Source organism: Taudactylus pleione, unplaced genomic scaffold (assembly GCF_031769625.1).
Source record: "Taudactylus pleione unplaced genomic scaffold, aTauple2 ptg000914l, whole genome shotgun sequence".
NCBI classification, from domain to species: Eukaryota; Metazoa; Chordata; class Amphibia; order Anura; family Myobatrachidae; genus Taudactylus; species Taudactylus pleione.
This window is the reverse complement of record NW_028285315.1, coordinates 204,963-225,517: the sequence shown is the minus strand read 5'-3', so window position 1 is coordinate 225,517 and position 20,555 is coordinate 204,963. Positions and strand designations below refer to the sequence as shown.

General features: G+C 30.8%; 5 non-coding genes across 5 annotated transcripts; all 5 read left to right on the top strand.

The window, feature by feature from the left end:
* The first annotated feature begins 6,047 nt into the window (after positions 1 to 6,047).
* TRNAR-UCG (transfer RNA arginine (anticodon UCG)) lies at positions 6,048 to 6,120 on the top strand. The gene has a single exon. It is a non-coding gene; the product is annotated as a tRNA-Arg (tRNA).
* Positions 6,121 to 12,756: 6,636 nt separating this feature from the next.
* Positions 12,757 to 12,829, top strand: TRNAR-UCG (transfer RNA arginine (anticodon UCG)). Its single transcript has one exon. It is a non-coding gene; the product is annotated as a tRNA-Arg (tRNA).
* Positions 12,830 to 13,714: 885 nt separating this feature from the next.
* On the top strand, positions 13,715 to 13,787 carry TRNAR-UCG (transfer RNA arginine (anticodon UCG)). The gene has a single exon. It is a non-coding gene; the product is annotated as a tRNA-Arg (tRNA).
* A 1,832-nt stretch (positions 13,788 to 15,619) lies between these two features.
* Positions 15,620 to 15,692, top strand: TRNAR-UCG (transfer RNA arginine (anticodon UCG)). The gene has a single exon. It is a non-coding gene; the product is annotated as a tRNA-Arg (tRNA).
* A 4,719-nt stretch (positions 15,693 to 20,411) lies between these two features.
* On the top strand, positions 20,412 to 20,484 carry TRNAR-UCG (transfer RNA arginine (anticodon UCG)). Its single transcript has one exon. It is a non-coding gene; the product is annotated as a tRNA-Arg (tRNA).
* The last annotated feature ends 71 nt before the right edge of the window (positions 20,485 to 20,555 follow it).

Below are 20,555 nucleotides of genomic sequence, written 5' to 3'. Positions count from 1 at the left end.
GAAATTGCTCTAATGCCTACATCCCTAATCTTTTTATAAAACTTTATAGCATGCCTATAGAAAAGTTAAGTTATTTCTCAGCTAAGTTAAGGATTTTACAAAATCTAGGCTATGTGAAAGGTATACTTTGTAATGTTCACTCAACATAAATCACTAAAATATGTTGGATTGCATTTTGTAATTCATATGCAAGTTTTTCCAAAACATATCTAGAAAAAACTTCTAAATTTTGAATGTTATACTTGAGGTTAATTTTACCACACCTTCCACAGGTTTGACAACTTCTATAAAGATCACCGTGTGGCCTAATGGATAAGGCATCTGACTTCGGATCAGAAGATTGAGGGTTTGAGTCCCTTCGTGGTCGAGTCTTTCATTTTGTCACAATTTGAAATCTTCAAACTCTGCATGAATTCAATGGATGACAATGTTGTAAAGAATGCACATTTCTAAATGTAATTCCCATAGGAAAATAAATACAACATAAACAATGATGTGCATGATGTACACATAGTTATAGGTTTTTTAGGTTTTTGGTGCATAGTAAAAGGTATCCTTTTGGAAAATGTAAGTATTTACCTCTTAACTTGTTCAATTTTGGTAATCTGTGTTGGAAAAAAATCTTTGACCAAATTGATACAATAAAGGATATTTGCATATCTGCATATAAAAATTATATCTCACATGTTTAAAATGAATCATTGAAATCCGAACATCCATAGTCCAATGAGAAATTGCTATAAAGCCTACATCCCTAATATTTTCATAAAACTTAAAAAACCTTTAGGAAAATGTCAGTGTTTACCTGTTAACTTGTTTGATTTTGGTAATCTGTGTTGCAAAGCAATTCTTTGACCAAATTGATACTATAATGGTTATTTGCATATCTGCATATAAAAAATACATCTCACATGTTTAGTAGGAATCACTGAAATCAGAACAGCCATAGCTCAATGAGAAATTGCTCTAATACCTACATCCCTAATCTTTTTATAAAACTTTATAGCATGCCTATAGAAAAGTTAAGTTATTTCTCAGCTAAGTTAAGGATTTTACAAAATCTAGGCTATGTGAAAGGTATACTTTGTAATGTTCACTCAACATAAATCACTAAAATATGTTGGATTTTATTTTGTAATTCATATGTAAGTTTTTCCAAAACATACCTCTAGAAAAAGCTTCTAAATTTTGAATGTTATACTTGAGGTTACTATTACCACACCTTCCACAGGTTCGACAATTTCGACATAGATGACAGCGTGGCATAATGGATGAGGCGTCTGACTTCTGATCAGAAGATTGAGGGTTCGTGTCCCTTCGTGGTCAAGTCATTCTTTTTGTCACTATTTGAAATCTTCAAACTCTGCATGAATTCAATGGATGACAATGTTGTAAAGAATGTACATTTCTAAATGTAATTCCCATAGGAAAATAAATACAACATAAACAATGATGTGCATGATGTATACATAGTTATAGGTTTTTTAGGTTTTTGGTGCATAGTAAAAGGTATCCTTTTGGAAAATGTATGTATTTACCTCTTAACTTGTTCAATTTTGGTAATCTGTGTTGGAAAAAAATCTTTGACCAAATTGATACAATAAAGGATATTTGCATATCTGCATATAAAAATTATATCTCACATGTTTAAAATGAATCATTGAAATCCGAACATCCATAGTCCAATGAGAAATTGCTATAAAGCCTACATCCCTAATATTTTCATAAAACTTAAAAAACCTTTAGGAAAATGTCAGTGTTTACCTGTTAACTTGTTTGATATTGGTAATCTGTGTTGCAAAGCAATTCTTTGACCAAATTGATACTATAAAGGTTATTTGCATATCTGCATATAAAAAATACATCTCACATGTTTAGAAGGAATCAGTGAAATCAGAACAAACATAGTTCAATGAGAAATTGCTCTAATGCCTACATCCCTAATCTTTTTATAAAACTTTATAGCATGCCTATAGAAAAGTTAAGTTATTTCTCAGCTAAGTTAAGGATTTTACAAAATCTAGGCTATGTGAAAGGTATACTTTGTAATGTTCACTCAACATAAATCACTAAAATATGTTGGATTTCATTTTGTAATTCATATGCAAGTTTTTCCAAAACATATATCTAGAAAAAACTTCTAAATTTTGAATGTTATACTTGAGGTTACTTTTACCACACCTTCCACAGGTTTGACAACTTCTATAAAGATGACAGTGTGGCCTAATGGATAAGGCATCTGACTTCGGATCAGAAGATTGAGGGTTTGAGTCCCTTCGTGGTCGAGTCTTTCATTTTGTCACAATTTGAAATCTTCAAACTCTGCATGAATTCAATGGATGACAATGTTGTAAAGAATGCACATTTCTAAATGTAATTCCCATAGGAAAATAAATGCAACATAAACAATGATGTGCATGATGTACACATAGTTATAGGTTTTTTAGGTTTTTGGTGCATAGTAAAAGGTATCCTTTTGGAAAATGTAAGTATTTACCTCTTAACTTGTTCAATTTTGGTAATCTGTGTTGGAAAAAAATCTTTGACCAAATTGATACAATAAAGGATATTTGCATATCTGCATATAAAAATTATATCTCACATGTTTAAAATGAATCATTGAAATCCGAACATCCATAGTCCAATGAGAAATTGCTATAAAGCCTACATCCCTAATATTTTCATAAAACTTAAAAAACCTTTAGGAAAATGTCAGTGTTTACCTGTTAACTTGTTTGATTTTGGTAATCTGTGTTGCAAAGCAATTCTTTGACCAAATTGATACTATAATGGTTATTTGCATATCTGCATATAAAAAATACATCTCACATGTTTAGTAGGAATCACTGAAATCAGAACAGCCATAGCTCAATGAGAAATTGCTCTAATGCCTACATCCCTAATCTTTTTATAAAACTTTATAGCATGCCTATAGAAAAGTTAAGTTATTTCTCAGCTAAGTTAAGGATTTTACAAAATCTAGGCTATGTGAAAGGTATACTTTGTAATGTTCACTCAACATAAATCACTAAAATATGTTGGATTTTATTTTGTAATTCATATGCAAGTTTTTCCAAAACATACCTCTAGAAAAAGCTTCTAAATTTTGAATGTTATACTTGAGGTTACTATTACCACACCTTCCACAGGTTCGACAATTTTGACATAGATGACAGCGTGGCATAATGGATGAGGCGTCTGACTTCGGATCAGAAGATTGAGGGTTCGTGTCCCTTCGTGGTCAAGTCATTCTTTTTGTCACTATTTGAAATCTTCAACCTCTGCATGAATTCAATGGATGACAATGTTGTAAAGAATGTACATTTCTAAATGTAATTCCCATAGGAAAATAAATACAACATAAACAATGATGTGCATGATGTATACATAGATATAGGTTTTTTAGGTTTTTGGTGCATAGTAAAAGGTATCCTTTTGGAAAAGGTAAGTATTTACCTGTTAACTTGTTCAATTTTGGTAATCTGTGTTGGAAAAAAATCTTTGACCAAATTGATACAATAAAGGATATTTGCATATCTGCATATAAAAATTATATCTCACATGTTTAAAATGAATCATTGAAATCCGAACATCCATAGTCCAATGAGAAATTGCTATAAAGCCTACATCCCTAATATTTTCATAAAACTTAAAAAACCTTTAGGAAAATGTCAGTGTTTACCTGTTAACTTGTTTGATATTGGTAATCTGTGTTGCAAAGCAATTCTTTGACCAAATTGATACTATAATGGTTATTTGCATATCTGCATATAAAAAATACATCTCACATGTTTAGAAGGAATCAGTGAAATCAGAACAGCCATAGCTCAATGAAAAATTGCTCTAATGCCTACATCCCTAATCTTTTTATAAAACTTTATAGCATGCCTATAGAAAAGTTAAGTTATTTCTCAGCTAAGTTAAGGATTTTACAAAATCTAGGCTATGTGAAAGGTATACTTTGTAATGTTCACTCAACATAAATCACTAAAATATGTTGGATTTCATTTTGTAATTCATATGCAAGTTTTTCCAAAACATATATCTAGAAAAAACTTCTAAATTTTGAATGTTATACTTGAGGTTACTATTCCCACACCTTCCACAGGTTCGACAACTTCTATAAAGATGACCGCGTGGCCTAATGGATAAGCCATCTGACTTCGGATCAGAAGATTGAGGGTTTGAGTCCCTTCGTGGTCGAGTCTTTCATTTTGTCACAATTTGAAATCTTCAAACTCTGCATGAATTCAATGGATGACAATGTTGTAAAGAATGTACATTTCTAAATGTAATTCCCATAGGAAAATAAATACAACATAAACAATGATGTGCATGATGTACACATAGTTATAGGTTTTTTAGGTTTTTGGTGCATAGTAAAAGGTATCCTTTTGGAAAAGGTAAGTATTTACCTGTTAACTTGTTCAATTTTGGTAATCTGTGTTGGAAAAAAATCTTTGACCAAATTGATACAATAAAGGATATTTGCATATCTGCATATAAAAATTATATCTCACATGTTTAAAATGAATCATTGAAATCCGAACATCCATAGTCCAATGAGAAATTGCTATAAAGCCTACATCCCTAATATTTTCATAAAACTTAAAAAACCTTTAGGAAAATGTCAGTGTTTACCTGTTAACTTGTTTGATTTTGGTAATCTGTGTTGCAAAGCAGTTCTTTGACCAAATTGATACTATAATGGTTATTTGCATATCTGCATATAAAAAATACATCTCATATGTTTAGAAGGAATCAGTGAAATCAGAACACCCATAGTTCAATGAGAAATTGCTCTAATGCCTACATCCCTAATCTTTTTATAAAACTTTATAGCATGCCTATAGAAAAGTTAAGTTATTTCTCAGCTAAGTTAAGGATTTTACAAAATCTAGGCTATGTGAAAGGTATACTTTGTACTGTTCACTCAACATAAATCACTAAAATATGTTGGATTGCATTTTGTAATTCATATGCAAGTTTTTCCAAAACATATATCTAGAAAAAACTTCTAAATTTTGAATGTTATACTTGAGGTTACTTTTACCACACCTTCCACAGGTTTGACAAGTTCTATAAAGATGACCGTGTGGCCTAATGGATAAGCCATCTGACTTCGGATCAGAAGATTGAGGGTTTGAGTCCCTTCGTGGTCGAGTCTTTCATTTTGTCACAATTTGAAATCTTCAAACTCTGCATGAATTCAATGGATGACAATGTTGTAAAGAATGTACATTTCTAAATGTAATTCCCATAGGAAAATAAATACAACATAAACAATGATGTGCATGATGTACACATAGTTATAGTTTTTTTAGGTTTTTGGTGCATAGTTAAAGGTATCCTTTTGGAAAAGGTAAGTATTTACCTGTTAACTTGTTCAATTTTGGTAATCTGTGTTGGAAAAAAATCTTTGACCAAATTGATACAATAAAGGATATTACATATCTGCATATAAAAATTATATCTCACATGTTTAAAATGAATCATTGAAATCCGAACATCCATAGTCCAATGAGAAATTGCTATAAAGCCTACATCCCTAATATTTTCATAAAACTTAAAAAACCTTTAGGAAAATGTCAGTGATTACCTGTTAACTTGTTTGATATTGGTAATCTGTGTTGCAAAGCAATTCTTTGACCAAATTGATACTATAATGGTTATTTGCATATCTGCATATAAAAAATACATCTCACATGTTTAGAAGGAATCAGTGAAATCAGAACACCCATAGTTCAATGAGAAATTGCTCTAATGCCTACATCCCTAATCTTTTTATAAAACTTTATAGCATGCCTATAGAAAAGTTAAGTTATTTCTCAGCTAAGTTAAGGATTTTACAAAATCTAGGCTATGTGAAAGGTATACTTTGTAATGTTCACTCAACATAAATCACTAAAATATGTTGGATTTCATTTTGTAATTCATATGCAAGTTTTTCCAAAACATATATCTAGAAAAAACTTCTAAATTTTGAATGTTATACTTGAGGTTACTTTTACCACACCTTCCACAGGTTCGACAACTTCTATAAAGATGACCGCGTGGCCTAATGGATAAGGCGTCTGACTTCGGATCAGAAGATTGAGGGTTCGAGTCCCTTCGAGGTCGAGTCATTCATTTTGTCACAATTTGAAATCTTCACTCTGCATGAATTCAATGGATGACAATGTTGTAAAGAATGTACATTTCTAAATGTAATTCCCATAGGAAAATAAATACAACATAAACAATGATGTGCATGATGTACACATAGTTATAGTTTTTTTTAGGTTTTTGGTGCATAGTAAAAGGTATCCTTTTGGAAAAGGTAAGTATTTACCTGTTAACTTGTTCAATTTTGGTAATCTGTGTTGGAAAAAAATCTTTGACCAAATTGATACAATAAAGGATATTACATATCTGCATATAAAAATTATATCTCACATGTTTAAAATGAATCATTGAAATCCGAACATCCATAGTCCAATGAGAAATTGCTATAAAGCCTACATCCCTAATATTTTCATAATTCTTTAAAAACCTTTAGGAAAATGTAAGTGTTTACCTGTTAACTTGTTTGATTTTGGTAATCTGTGTTGCAAAGCAGTTCTTTGACCAAATTGATACTATAATGGTTATTTGCATATCTGCATATAAAAAATACATCTCACATGTTTAGAAGGAATCAGTGAAATCAGAACACCCATAGTTCAATGAGAAATTGCTCTAATGCCTACATCCCTAATCTTTTTATAAAACTTTATAGCATGCCTATAGAAAAGTTAAGTTATTTCTCAGCTAAGTTAAGGATTTTACAAAATCTAGGCTATGTGAAAGGTATACTTTGTAATGTTCACTCAACATAAATCACTAAAATATGTTGGATTTCATTTTGTAATTCATATGCAAGTTTTTCCAAAACATACCTCTAGAAAAAGCTTCTAAATTTTGAATGTTATACTTGAGGTTACTATTACCACAACTTCCACAGGTTTGACAATTTCGACATAGATGACAGCGTGGCATAATGGATGAGGCGTCTGACTTCTGATCAGAAGATTGAGGGCTCGTGTCCCTTCATGGTCAAGTCATTCTTTTTGTCACTATTTGAAATCTTCAAACTCTGCTTGAATTCAATGGATGACAATGTTGTAAAGAATGCACATTTCTAAATGTAATTCCCATAGGAAAATAAATACAACATAAACAATGATGTGCATGATGTACACATAGTTATAATTTTTTTATTTTTTTGGTGCATAGTAAAAGGTATCCTTTTGGAAAATGTAAGTATTTACCTCTTAACTTGTTCAATTTTGGTAATCTGTGTTGGAAAAAAATCTTTGACCAAATTGATACAATAAAGGATATTTGCATATCTGCATATAAAAATTATATCTCACATGTTTAAAATGAATCATTGAAATCCGAACATCCATAGTCCAATGAGAAATTGCTATAAAGCCTACATCCCTAATATTTTCATAAAACTTAAAAAACCTTTTGGAAAATGTCAGTGTTTACCTGTTAACTTGTTTGATTTTGGTAATCTGTGTTGCAAAGCAATTCTTTGACCAAATTGATACTATAATGGTTATTTGCATATCTGCATATAAAAAATACATCTCACATGTTTAGAAGGAATCACTGAAATCAGAACAGCCATAGCTCAATGAGAAATTGCTCTAATGCCTACATCCCTAATCTTTTTATAAAACTTTATAGCATGCCTATAGAAAAGTTAAGTTATTTCTCAGCTAAGTTAAGGATTTTACAAAATCTAGGCTATGTGAAAGGTATACTTTGTAATGTTCACTCAACATAAATCACTAAAATATGTTGGATTTTATTTTGTAATTCATATGCAAGTTTTTCCAAAACATACCTCTAGAAAAAGCTTCTAAATTTTGAATGTTATACTTGAGGTTACTATTACCACACTTTCCACAGGTTCGACAATTTCAACATAGATGACAGCATGGCATAATGGATGAGGCGTCTGACATCTGATCAGAAGATTGAGGGTTCGTGTCCCTTCGTGGTCAAGTCATTCTTTTTGTCACTATTTGAAATCTTCAAACTCTGCATGATTTCAATGGATGACAATGTTGTAAAGAATGTACATTTCTAAATATAATTCCCATAGGAAAATAAATACAACATAAACAATGATGTGCATGATGTATACATAGTTATAGGTTTTTTAGGTTTTTGGTGCATAGTAAAAGGTATCCTTTTGGAAAATGTAAGTATTTACCTCTTAACTTGTTCAATTTTGGTAATCTGTGTTGGAAAAAAATCTTTGACCAAATTGATACAATAAAGGATATTTGCATATCTGCATATAAAAATTATATCTCACATGTTTAAAATGAATCATTGAAATCCGAACATCCATAGTCCAATGAGAAATTGCTATAAAGCCTACATCCCTAATATTTTCATAAAACTTAAAAAACCTTTAGGAAAATGTCAGTGTTTACCTGTTAACTTGTTTGATATTGGTAATCTGTGTTGCAAAGCAATTCTTTGACCAAATTGATACTATAAAGGTTATTTGCATATCTGCATATAAAAAATACATCTCACATGTTTAGAAGGAATCAGTGAAATCAGAACACCCATAGTTCAATGAGAAATTGCTCTAATGCCTACATCCCTAATCTTTTTATAAAACTTTATAGCATGCCTATAGAAAAGTTAAGTTATTTCTCAGCTAAGTTAAGGATTTTACAAAATCTAGGCTATGTGAAAGGTATACTTTGTAATGTTCACTCAACATAAATCACTAAAATATGTTGGATTGCATTTTGTAATTCATATGCAAGTTTTTCCAAAACATATCTAGAAAAAACTTCTAAATTTTGAATGTTATACTTGAGGTTAATTTTACCACACCTTCCACAGGTTTGACAACTTCTATAAAGATCACCGTGTGGCCTAATGGATAAGGCATCTGACTTCGGATCAGAAGATTGAGGGTTTGAGTCCCTTCGTGGTCGAGTCTTTCATTTTGTCACAATTTGAAATCTTCAAACTCTGCATGAATTCAATGGATGACAATGTTGTAAAGAATGCACATTTCTAAATGTAATTCCCATAGGAAAATAAATACAACATAAACAATGATGTGCATGATGTACACATAGTTATAGGTTTTTTAGGTTTTTGGTGCATAGTAAAAGGTATCCTTTTGGAAAATGTAAGTATTTACCTCTTAACTTGTTCAATTTTGGTAATCTGTGTTGGAAAAAAATCTTTGACCAAATTGATACAATAAAGGATATTTGCATATCTGCATATAAAAATTATATCTCACATGTTTAAAATGAATCATTGAAATCCGAACATCCATAGTCCAATGAGAAATTGCTATAAAGCCTACATCCCTAATATTTTCATAAAACTTAAAAAACCTTTAGGAAAATGTCAGTGTTTACCTGTTAACTTGTTTGATTTTGGTAATCTGTGTTGCAAAGCAATTCTTTGACCAAATTGATACTATAATGGTTATTTGCATATCTGCATATAAAAAATACATCTCACATGTTTAGTAGGAATCACTGAAATCAGAACAGCCATAGCTCAATGAGAAATTGCTCTAATACCTACATCCCTAATCTTTTTATAAAACTTTATAGCATGCCTATAGAAAAGTTAAGTTATTTCTCAGCTAAGTTAAGGATTTTACAAAATCTAGGCTATGTGAAAGGTATACTTTGTAATGTTCACTCAACATAAATCACTAAAATATGTTGGATTTTATTTTGTAATTCATATGTAAGTTTTTCCAAAACATACCTCTAGAAAAAGCTTCTAAATTTTGAATGTTATACTTGAGGTTACTATTACCACACCTTCCACAGGTTCGACAATTTCGACATAGATGACAGCGTGGCATAATGGATGAGGCGTCTGACTTCTGATCAGAAGATTGAGGGTTCGTGTCCCTTCGTGGTCAAGTCATTCTTTTTGTCACTATTTGAAATCTTCAAACTCTGCATGAATTCAATGGATGACAATGTTGTAAAGAATGTACATTTCTAAATGTAATTCCCATAGGAAAATAAATACAACATAAACAATGATGTGCATGATGTATACATAGTTATAGGTTTTTTAGGTTTTTGGTGCATAGTAAAAGGTATCCTTTTGGAAAATGTATGTATTTACCTCTTAACTTGTTCAATTTTGGTAATCTGTGTTGGAAAAAAATCTTTGACCAAATTCATACAATAAAGGATATTTGCATATCTGCATATAAAAATTATATCTCACATGTTTAAAATGAATCATTGAAATCCGAACATCCATAGTCCAATGAGAAATTGCTATAAAGCCTACATCCCTAATATTTTCATAAAACTTAAAAAACCTTTAGGAAAATGTCAGTGTTTACCTGTTAACTTGTTTGATATTGGTAATCTGTGTTGCAAAGCAATTCTTTGACCAAATTGATACTATAAAGGTTATTTGCATATCTGCATATAAAAAATACATCTCACATGTTTAGAAGGAATCAGTGAAATCAGAACAAACATAGTTCAATGAGAAATTGCTCTAATGCCTACATCCCTAATCTTTTTATAAAACTTTATAGCATGCCTATAGAAAAGTTAAGTTATTTCTCAGCTAAGTTAAGGATTTTACAAAATCTAGGCTATGTGAAAGGTATACTTTGTAATGTTCACTCAACATAAATCACTAAAATATGTTGGATTTCATTTTGTAATTCATATGCAAGTTTTTCCAAAACATATATCTAGAAAAAACTTCTAAATTTTGAATGTTATACTTGAGGTTACTTTTACCACACCTTCCACAGGTTTGACAACTTCTATAAAGATGACAGTGTGGCCTAATGGATAAGGCATCTGACTTCGGATCAGAAGATTGAGGGTTTGAGTCCCTTCGTGGTCGAGTCTTTCATTTTGTCACAATTTGAAATCTTCAAACTCTGCATGAATTCAATGGATGACAATGTTGTAAAGAATGCACATTTCTAAATGTAATTCCCATAGGAAAATAAATACAACATAAACAATGATGTGCATGATGTACACATAGTTATAGGTTTTTTAGGTTTTTGGTGCATAGTAAAAGGTATCCTTTTGGAAAATGTAAGTATTTACCTCTTAACTTGTTCAATTTTGGTAATCTGTGTTGGAAAAAAATCTTTGACCAAATTGATACAATAAAGGATATTTGCATATCTGCATATAAAAATTATATCTCACATGTTTAAAATGAATCATTGAAATCCGAACATCCATAGTCCAATGAGAAATTGCTATAAAGCCTACATCCCTAATATTTTCATAAAACTTAAAAAACCTTTAGGAAAATGTCAGTGTTTACCTGTTAACTTGTTTGATTTTGGTAATCTGTGTTGCAAAGCAATTCTTTGACCAAATTGATACTATAATGGTTATTTGCATATCTGCATATAAAAAATACATCTCACATGTTTAGTAGGAATCACTGAAATCAGAACAGCCATAGCTCAATGAGAAATTGCTCTAATGCCTACATCCCTAATCTTTTTATAAAACTTTATAGCATGCCTATAGAAAAGTTAAGTTATTTCTCAGCTAAGTTAAGGATTTTACAAAATCTAGGCTATGTGAAAGGTATACTTTGTAATGTTCACTCAACATAAATCACTAAAATATGTTGGATTTTATTTTGTAATTCATATGCAAGTTTTTCCAAAACATACCTCTAGAAAAAGCTTCTAAATTTTGAATGTTATACTTGAGGTTACTATTACCACACCTTCCACAGGTTCAACAATTTTGACATAGATGACAGCGTGGCATAATGGATGAGGCGTCTGACTTCGGATCAGAAGATTGAGGGTTCGTGTCCCTTTGTGGTCAAGTCATTCTTTTTGTCACTATTTGAAATCTTCAACCTCTGCATGAATTCAATGGATGACAATGTTGTAAAGAATGTACATTTCTAAATGTAATTCCCATAGGAAAATAAATACAACATAAACAATGATGTGCATGATGTATACATAGTTATAGGTTTTTTAGGTTTTTGGTGCATAGTAAAAGGTATCCTTTTGGAAAAGGTAAGTATTTACCTGTTAACTTGTTCAATTTTGGTAATCTGTGTTGGAAAAAAATCTTTGACCAAATTGATACAATAAAGGATATTTGCATATCTGCATATAAAAATTATATCTCACATGTTTAAAATGAATCATTGAAATCCGAACATCCATAGTCCAATGAGAAATTGCTATAAAGCCTACATCCCTAATATTTTCATAAAACTTAAAAAACCTTTAGGAAAATGTCAGTGTTTACCTGTTAACTTGTTTGATATTGGTAATCTGTGTTGCAAAGCAATTCTTTGACCAAATTGATACTATAATGGTTATTTGCATATCTGCATATAAAAAATACATCTCACATGTTTAGAAGGAATCAGTGAAATCAGAACAGCCATAGCTCAATGAAAAATTGCTCTAATGCCTACATCCCTAATCTTTTTATAAAACTTTATAGCATGCCTATAGAAAAGTTAAGTTATTTCTCAGCTAAGTTAAGGATTTTACAAAATCTAGGCTATGTGAAAGGTATACTTTGTAATGTTCACTCAACATAAATCACTAAAATATGTTGGATTTCATTTTGTAATTCATATGCAAGTTTTTCCAAAACATACCTCTAGAAAAAACTTCTAAATTTTGAATGTTATACTTGAGGTTACTTTTACCACACCTTCCACAGGTTTGACAAGTTCTATAAAGATGACCGTGTGGCCTAATGGATAAGGTGTCTGACTTCGGATCAGAAGATTGAGGGTTCGAGTCCCTTCGTGGTCGAGTCTTTCATTTTGTCACAATTTGAAATCTTCAAACTCTGCATGAATTCAATGGATGACAATGTTGTAAAGAATGTACATTTCTAAATGTAATTCCCATAGGAAAATAAATACAACATAAACAATGATGTGCATGATGTACACATAGTTATAGTTTTTTTAGGTTTTTGGTGCATAGTTAAAGGTATCCTTTTGGAAAAGGTAAGTATTTACCTGTTAACTTGTTCAATTTTGGTAATCTGTGTTGGAAAAAAATCTTTGACCAAATTGATACAATAAAGGATATTACATATCTGCATATAAAAATTATATCTCACATGTTTAAAATGAATCATTGAAATCCGAACATCCATAGTCCAATGAGAAATTGCTATAAAGCCTACATCCCTAATATTTTCATAAAACTTAAAAAACCTTTAGGAAAATGTCAGTTTTTACTTGTTAACTTGTTTGATTTTGGTAATCTGTGTTGCAAAGCAATTCTTTGACCAAATTGATACTATAATGGTTATTTGCATATCTGCATATAAAAAATACATCTCACATGTTTAGAAGGAATCAGTGAAATCAGAACAGCCATAGCTCAATGAGAAATTGCTCTAATGCCTAAATCACTAATCTTTTTATAAAACTTTATAGCATGCCTATAGAAAAGTTAAGTTATTTCTCAGCTAAGTTAAGGATTTTACAAAATCTAGGCTATGTGAAAGGTATACTTTGTAATGTTCACTCAACATAAATCACTAAAATATGTTGGATTTCATTTTGTAATTCATATGCAAGTTTTTCCAAAACATACCTCTAGAAAAAGCTTCTAAATTTTGAATGTTATACTTGAGGTTACTATTACCACACCTTCCACAGGTTCGACAAATTCTATAAAGTTGACTGCGTGGCCTAATGGATAAGGTGTCTGACTTCGGATCAGAAGATTGAGGGTTCGAGTTCCTTCGTGGTCGAGTCTTTCATTTTGTCACAATTTGAAATCTTCAAACTCTGCATGAATTCAATGGATGACAATGTTGTAAAGAATGTACATTTCTAAATGTAATTCCCATAGGAAAATAAATACAACATAAACAATGATGTGCATGATGTACACATAGTTATAGTTTTTTTAGGTTTTTGGTGCATAGTAAAAGGTATCCTTCTGGAAAAGGTAAGTATTTACCTGTTAACTTGTTCAATTTTGGTAATCTGTGTTGGAAAAAAATCTTTGACCAAATTGATACAATAAAGGATATTTGCATATCTGCATATAAAAATTATATCTCACATGTTTAAAATGAATCATTGAAATCCGAACATCCATAGTCCAATGAGAAATTGCTATAAAGCCTACATCCCTAATATTTTCATAAAACTTAAAAAACCTTTAGAAAAATGTCAGTGTTTACCTGTTAACTTGTTTGATTTTGGTAATCTGTGTTGCAAAGCAATTCTTTGACCAAATTGATACTATAATGGTTATTTGCATATCTGCATATAAAAAATACATCTCACATGTTTAGAAGGAATCAGTGAAATCAGAACACCCATAGTTCAATGAGAAATTGCTCTAATGCCTACATCCCTAATCTTTTTATAAAACTTTATAGCATGCCTGTAGAAAAGTTAAGTTATTTCTCAGCTAAGTTAAGGATTTTACAAAATCTAGGCTATGTGAAAGGTATACTTTGTAATGTTCACTCAACATAAATCACTAAAATATGTTGGATTTCATTTTGTAATTCATATGCAAGTTTTTCCAAAACATACCTCTAGAAAAAGCTTCTAAATTTTGAATGTTATACTTGAGGTTACTATTACCACACCTTCCACAGGTTCGACAATTTCAACATAGATGACAGCGTGGCATAATGGATGAGGCATCTGACTTCTGATCAGAAGATTGAGGGTTTGTGTCCCTTCATGGTCAAGTCACTATTTGAAATCTTCAAACTCTGCATGAATTCAATGGATGACAATGTTGTAAAGAATGTACATTTCTAAATGTAATTCCCATAGGAAAATAAATACAACATAAACAATGATGTGCATGATGTACACATAGTTATAGGTTTTTTAGGTTTTTGGTGCATAGTAAAGGTATCCTTTTGGAAAATGTAAGTATTTACCTCTTAACTTGTTCAATTTTGGTAATCTGTGTTGGAAAAAAATGTTTGACCAAATTGATACAATAAAGGATATTTGCATATCTGCATATAAAAATTATATCTCACATGTTGAAAATGAATCATTGAAATCCGAACATCCATAGTCCAATGAGAAATTGCTATAAAGCCTACATCCCTAATATTTTCATAAAACTTAAAAAACCTTTAGGAAAATGTCAGTGTTTACCTGTTAACTTGTTTGATTTTGGTAATCTGTGTTGCAAAGCAATTCTTTGACCAAATTGATACTATAATGGTTATTTGCATATCTGCATATAAAAAATACATCTCACATGTTTAGAAGGAATCACTGAAATCAGAACAGCCATAGCTCAATGAGAAATTGCTCTAATGCCTACATCCCTAATCTTTTTATAAAACTTTACAGCATGCCTATAGAAAAGTTAAGTTATTTCTCAGCTAAGTTAAGGATTTTACAAAATCTAGGCTATGTGAAAGGTATACTTTGTAATGTTCACTCAACATAAATCACTAAAATATGTTGGATTTCATTTGGTAATTCATATGCAAGTTTTTCCAAAACATATATCTAGAAAAAACTTCAAAATTTTGAATGTTATACTTGAGGTTACTTTTACCACACCTTCCACAGGTTCGACAACTTCTATAAAGATGACCGCATGGCCTAATGGATAAGGCGTCTGACTTCGTATCAGAAGATTGAGGGTTCGAGTCCCTTCGTGGTCGAGTCTTTCATTTTGTCACAATTTGAAATCTTCAAACTCTGCATGAATTCAATGGATGACAATGTTGTAAAGAATGTACATTTGTAAATGTAATTCCCATAGGAAAATAAATACAACATAAACAATGATGTGCATGATGTACACATAGTTATAGTTTTTTAGGTTTTTGGTGCATAGTAAAAGGTATCCTTTTGGAAAAGGTAAGTATTTACCTGTTAACTTGTTCAATTTTGGTAATCTGTGTTGGAAAAAAATCTTTGACCAAATTGATACAATAAAGGATATTACATATCTGCATATAAAAATTATATCTCACATGTTTAAAATTAATCATTGAAATCCGAACATCCATAGTCCAATGAGAAATTGCTATAAAGCCTACATCCCTAATATTTTCATAATTCTTAAAAAACCTTTAGGAAAATGTAAGTGTTTACCTGTTAACTTGTTTGATTTTGGTAATCTGTGTTGCAAAGCAGTTCTTTGACCAAATTGATACTATAATGGTTATTTGCATATCTGCATATAAAAAATACATCTCACATGTTTAGAAGGAATCAGTGAAATCAGAACACCCATAGTTCAATGAGAAATTGCTCTAATGCCTACATCCCTAATCTTTTTATAAAACTTAATAGCATGCCTGTAGAAAAGTTAAGTTATTTCTCAGCTAAGTTAAGGATTTTTCAAAATCTAGGCTATGTGAAAGGTATACTTTGTAATGTTCACTCAACATAAATCACTAAAATATGTTGGATTTCATTTTGTAATTCATATGCAAGTTTTTCCAAAACATACCTCTAGAAAAAGCTTCTAAATTTTGAATGTTATACTTGAGGTTACTATTACCACACCTTCCACAGGTTCGACAAATTCTATAAAGTTGACTGAGTGGCCTAATGGATAAGGCGTCTGACTTCAGATCAGAAGATTGAGGGCTCATGTCCCTTCATGGTCAAGTCATTCTTTTTGTCACTATTTGAAATCTTCAAACTCTGCTTGAATTCAATGGATGACAATGTTGTAAAGAATGCACATTTCTAAATGTAATTCCCATAGGAAAATAAATACAACATAAACAATGATGTGCATGATGTACACATAGTTATAGGTTTTTTAGGTTTTTGGTGCATAGTAAAAGGTATCCTTTTGGAAAATGTAAGTATTTACCTCTTAACTTGTTCAATTTTGGTAATCTGTGTTGGAAAAAAATCTTTGACCAAATTGATACAATAAAGGATATTTGCATATCTGCATATAAAAATTATATCTCACATGTTTAAAATGAATCATTGAAATCCGAACATCCATAGTCCAATGAGAAATTGCTATAAAGCCTACATCCCTAATATTTTCATAAAACTTAAAAAACCTTTAGGAAAATGACAGTGTTTACCTGTTAACTTGTTTGATTTTGGTAATCTGTGTTGCAAAGCAATTCTTTGACCAAATTGATACTATAATGGTTATTTGCATATCTGCATATAAAAAATACATCTCACATGTTTAGAAGGAATCACTGAAATCAAAACAGCCATAGCTCAATGAGAAATTGCTCTAATGCCTACATCCCTAATCTTTTTATAAAACTTTATAGCATGCCTATAGAAAAGTTAAGTTATTTCTCAGCTAAGTTAAGGATTTTACAAAATCTAGGCTATGTGAAAGGTATACTTTGTAATGTTCACTCAACATAAATCACTAAAATATGTTGGATTTTATTTTGTAATTCATATGCAAGTTTTTCCAAAACATACCTCTAGAAAAAGCTTCTAAATTTTGAATGTTATACTTGAGGTTACTATTACCACACCTTCCACAGGTTCGACAATTTCAACATAGATGACAGCGTGGCATAATGGATGAGGCGTCTGACTTCTGATCAGAAGATTGAGGGTTCGTGTCCCTTCGTGGTCAAGTCATTATTTTTGTCACTATTTGAAATCTTCAAACTCTGCATGATTTCAATGGATGACAATGTTGTAAAGAATGTACATTTCTAAATGTAATTCCCATAGGAAAATAAATACAACATAAACAATGATGTGCATCATGTATACATAGTTATAGGTTTTTTAGGTTTTTGGTACATAGTAAAAGGTATCCTTTTGGAAAATGTAAGTATTTACCTCTTAACTTGTTCAATTTTGGTAATCTGTGTTGGAAAAAAATCTTTGACCAAATTGATACAATAAAGGATATTTGCATATCTGCATATAAAAATTATATCTCACATGTTTAAAATGAATCATTGAAATCCGAACATCCATAGTCCAATGAGAAATTGCTATAAAGCCTACATCCCTAATATTTTCATAAAACTTAAAAAACCTTTAGGAAAATGTCAGTGTTTACCTGTTAACTTGTTTGATATTGGTAATCTGTGTTGCAAAGCAATTCTTTGACCAAATTGATACTATAATGGTTATTTGCATATCTGCATATAAAAAATACATCTCACATGTTTAGAAGGAATCAGTGAAATCAGAACACCATTGTTCAATGAGAAATTGCTCTAATGCCTACATCCCTAATCTTTTTATAAAACTTTATAGCATGCCTATAGAAAAGTTAAGTTATTTCTCAGCTAAGTTAAGGATTTTACAAAATCTAGGCTATGTGAAAGGTATACTTTGTAATGTTCACTCAACATAAATCACTAAAATATGTTGGATTGCATTTTGTAATTCATATGCAAGTTTTTCCAAAACATATATCTAGAAAAAACTTCTAAATTTTGAATGTTATACTTGAGGTTACTTTTACCACACCTTCCACAGGTTTGACAACTTCTATAAAGATGACCGTGTGGCCTAATGGATAAGGCATCTGACTTCAGATCAGAAGATTGAGGGTTTGAGTCCCTTCGTGGTCGAGTCTTTCATTTTGTCACAATTTGAAATCTTCAAACTCTGCATGAATTCAATGGATGATAATGTTGTAAAGAATGCACATTTCGAAATGTAATTCCCATAGGAAAATAAATACAACATAAACAATGATGTGCATGATGTACACATAGTTATAGGTTTTTTAGGTTTTTGGTGCATAGTAAAAGGTATCCTTTTGGAAAATGTAAGTATTTACCTCTTAACTTGTTCAATTTTGGTAATCTGTGTTGGAAAAAAATCTTTGACCAAATTGATACAATAAAGGATATTTGCATATCTGCATATAAAAATTATATCTCACATGTTTAAAATGAATCATTGAAATCCGAACATCCATAGTCCAATGAGAAATTGCTATAAAGCCTACATCCCTAATATTTTCATAAAACTTAAAAAACCTTTAGGAAAATGTCAGTGTTTACCTGTTTACTTGTTTGATTTTGGTAATCTGTGTTGCAAAGCAATTCTTTGACCAAATTGATACTATAATGGTTATTTGCATATCTGCATATAAAAAATACATCTCACATGTTTAGAAGGAATCACTGAAATCAGAACAGCCATAGCTCAATGAGAAATTGCTCTAATGCCTACATCCCTAATCTTTTTATAAAACTTTATAGCATGCCTATAGAAAAGTTAAGTTATTTCTCAGCTAAGTTAAGGATTTTACAAAATCTAGGCTATGTGAAAGGTATACTTTGTAATGTTCACTCAACATAAATCACTAAAATATGTTGGATTTCATTTTGTAATTCATATGCAAGTTTTTCCAAAACATACCTCTAGAAAAAGCTTCTAAATTTTGAATGTTATACTTGAGGTTACTATTACCACACCTTCCACAGGTTCGACAATTTCGACATAGATGACAGCGTGGCATAATGGATGAGGCGTCTGACTTCTGATCAGAAGATTGAGGGTTCGTGTCCCTTCGTGGTCAAGTCATTCTTTTTGTCACTATTTGAAATCTTCAAACTCTGCATGTATTCAATGGATGACAATGTTGTAAAGAATGTACATTTCTAAATGTAATTCCCATAGGAAAATAAATACAACATAAACAATGATGTGCATGATGTATACATAGTTATAGGTTTTTTAGGTTTTTGGTGCATAGTAAAAGGTATCCTTTTGGAAAATGTAAGTATTTACCTCTTAACTTGTTCAATTTTGGTAATCTGTGTTGGAAAAAAATCTTTGACCAAATTCATACAATAAAGGATATTTGCATATCTGCATATAAAAATTATATCTCACATGTTTAAAATGAATCATTGAAATCCGAACATCCATAGTCCAATGAGAAATTGCTATAAAGCCTACATCCCTAATATTTTCATAAAACTTAAAAAACCTTTAGGAAAATGTCAGTGTTTACCTGTTAACTTGTTTGATATTGGTAATCTGTGTTGCAAAGCAATTCTTTGACCAAATTGATACTATAATGGTTATTTGCATATCTGCATATAAAAAATACATCTCACATGTTTAGAAGGAATCAGTGAAATCAGAACAGCCATAGCTCAATGAAAAATTGCTCTAATGCCTACATCCCTAATCTTTTTATAAAACTTTATAGCATGCCTATAGAAAAGTTAAGTTATTTCTCAGCTAAGTTAAGGATTTTACAAAATCTAGGCTATGTGAAAGGTATACTTTGTAATGTTCACTCAACATAAATCACTAAAATATGTTGGATTTCATTTTGTAATTCATATGCAAGTTTTTCCAATACATATATCTAGAAAAAACTTCTAAATTTTGAATGTTATACTTGAGGTTACTTTTACCACACCTTCCACAGGTTCGACAACTTCTATAAAGATGACCGCGTGGCCTAATGGATAAGGCGTCTGACTTCGGATCAGAAGATTGAGGGTTCGAGTCCCTTCATGGTCGAGTCTTTCATTTTGTCACAATTTGAAATCTTCAAACTCTGCATGAATTCAATGGATGACAATGTTGTAAAG